Source organism: Nicotiana tabacum, chromosome 19, assembly GCF_000715075.1.
Source record: "Nicotiana tabacum cultivar K326 chromosome 19, ASM71507v2, whole genome shotgun sequence".
NCBI lineage: Eukaryota > Viridiplantae > Streptophyta > Magnoliopsida > Solanales > Solanaceae > Nicotiana > Nicotiana tabacum.
Genome location: NC_134098.1, coordinates 70,448,576 through 70,451,818, shown reverse-complemented (window position 1 = coordinate 70,451,818; position 3,243 = coordinate 70,448,576).

Here is a 3,243-nt window from a genome sequence, read left to right as displayed (position 1 = left end):
CTCTCACACCTATCATGGTACAAACTCAGGCACCAATTAAAGTTGAGGTAGTTGTATCAATTCTGTTTGAGGTTGAAGTAACAATACCCTTCACCGTGATGGTAGCCCCTACATCGTCTTATAAGTCTAATGATATACCATGGGATTATGTTGTAGAAGCAAAAAGGAAAGGAAAGGGTAAAATAGAAGAAACGGGTGGAGCACAAGGTATAACCAGAACTAGTAGGGTTTACACGCCCGAGCATTTGTGGGGAACAAGTAAAGAAGCTACTTCCAGGCAGCCCATCATTGAAACCGGCCCTGATGATCTTTGGAGAAAGGTACAAGCAAGGGAGTATTCTGTGGTTGATCATTTGAACAAAACCCCTACTCAGATCTCTATTCTATCACTACTGCAAAATTCTGAGGCACACAGGAATGCATTGATGAAAGTGTTGAATGAGGCTTATGTACCCAACAACATTACCAGTGGAGAAATGGCCAATATGATAGGACAAGTGTTGGAAAGCCACAAGATCACTTTTTATGAAGACGGGCTACCCCCAGAAGGACTAGGTCACAACAGGGCACTGTATATCACAGTGCAGTTTGAGGATAAGTTCATTGCCAGAGCCCTGATAGATGGAGGTTCTAGTCTTAACATATGTCCACTAACTACTCTGAAAAGATTGGGTAAAGGAATGCATGAGATACGAGCAGGAAGTATGAATGTGAAAGAATTTGATGGGTCTCAAAGGGCCATAATTGGGGAAACCTACCTCAGCCTACAGATGGGCCCAACCTGGTTTGATGTTGAGTTTCAGGTGTTGGACATATCTGCTACTTACAACCTATTGTTGGGACGACCTTGGATACATGTTGTTGGGGCCGTAGCTTCTACTCTACATCAGGTCATGAAGTTTGAGTGGAACCACCAGTAAGTGATTATCCACGGGGACAAAAATAATCCCATTTACACCAGTCAAACTAATCCGGTCATCGAGAATAGAAGGAAGTTGGGTGGAGAAACATACCATCGCATCGAGCGCGTCAACGCAATTGAAAAGGACAAATGGTGGAGCAGTAAGATAGAAGGCATATTAGCATGGACAGGGTATGAGCCTGGCAAAGGTCTCGGTAAGAATCTCAAGGGGATCACCAAACCAATACAACAACAGTGTCACGGCACAACTTTTGGGCTTGTGTATTAATACACCTGGCACGAGTATCAGAATTGGTCACCACCATGGCGTGGTCCTTATTACCCTCTAGAGCAACCAGTATCATATTGGAGCCAGTCATTTCACCAAGCTGACATGATGTGGAAGTCCGAAGAAGATGAAGTTCTAGCCGGTATAAGGAATCTATTTCTGGATAATGAAGACATGGATTGCAGTGCGATAGTTGAGGAGGAGGAAGGCCTCATTATTCAAACCGTGGAGAAGAGAGCTGTTCTCAAGAACTGGACTGTTGCACCATCAAGGGCCCATCGAGTTCCTGGGTAGCCTGGAAATTAGCATCATTTATTTTAAAAGAAATTTTTATGAGCATTTAAGACGTTTTGAGCATTTTGTTTTAAGCATGTTTTGTTTTGAAATAATTGCTTGGGTCATCGAGCCGCACCTGTTTGACATTTTCAAGATTTATCTAAATGCATTGCTTTTTTTAGTATTTATTATTATTCTTTACATTTTTTCTCTACAACATTATTATTACCTATCCTGATGAACTTACGACTATGACATGTAATGAGACAACGCAATATAAGGAAAATGATTCAGAGGATCTGGAAGAGGATATAGTACCCGAGGAATTTGTCAGAGAAGTGGAAAACTTTGAAAACAAGCCTAAGTCCAATTTAGATGAGACTAAAATAGTTAATCTAGGAGACTCCGAAACAGTCAAGGAAACACGTGTAAGCATTCACCTGTCACCATCAGAGAAAGAAGAATACACTCGTTTCTTAAAGGAATATAAGGATATCATTTCATGGTCCTATGATGATATGACAAGTTTGAGCACGTCCATAGTGGCTCATAAACTACCTACCAACTCAATGTGTCCGCCGGTAAGCAGAATCTCAGAAAGTTCAAGCCAGATATGAGTTTGAATATCCAACTTGGTTGGCTAACATCGTGCCAGTTCCGAAGAAGGATGGAAATTTAGAGTATTCATCGATTATCGGGACCTAAACAAATCAAGTCCCAAAGATGATTTCCCGTTACCTAACATACACATACTGATCGACAACTGTGCCAAGCATGAACTACAATCCTTTGTGGATTGCTTCATGAGATATCATCAGAGCTGGATGGATGAAGAGGATGCCAAAAAAACAGCTTTTATCACACCATGTGGGGTGTACTACTATAAAATGATGCCATTTGGTATGAAGAATGCTGGGGCCACTTATATGAGGGCCATGACAACTATTTTCCACGAGATGATACACAAAGAGATAGAGGTATATGTGGATGACGTCATCATAAAATCCAAGAAAAGTACATATCACATATCAGACTTGAGGAAATTCTTTGATCGACTCCGGAGGTACAATTTGAAATTGAATCCCGCAAAATGTGCCTCCGGGGTCCCCGCAGGAAAATTATTAGGATTCATCGTCAGCCGCCGAGGAATTGAGTTAGACCTATCAAAGGTCAAGGCTATCTGAGATTTGCCACCTCCAAAGAACAAGAAAGATGTAATAACCTTCTTGGGACGTCTTAATTACATCAGCCGCTTCATAGCCCAATCAATCATGATATGTGAGCCGATTTTCAAAATGTTAAAGAAGGATGCCGCAACCAATTGGACTAAAGACTACCAGAATGCTTTTGACAGAATCAAAGAATATTTATCCACACCATGAGTCCTGGTCCCGCCAAAAACCTGGTAGACCACTGCTACTCTATCACTCAGTATTAGATGGGGATTTCGATTGTGTCTTGGGACAACATGATGAGACAGAAAGGAAAGAGCAAGCCATATACTATCTGAGTAAGAAGTTCATTCCCTACAAAGCACGGTATTCTTTGTTGGAACGCACCTGCTGTGCTTTGACCTAGATAGCCCAGAATTTGAGGCAATACTTATATGGCTATACCACATATCTCATATCAAGGATGGACCCTCTGAAGTACATCTTCCAGAAAATCATGCCTATAGGGAAGTTGGCAAAATTACAGATATTATTGCGTGAATTCGACATCGTCTATGTGACTTAGAAGGCGGTTAAGGGATAAGCATTAGTGGATCATCTTGAAA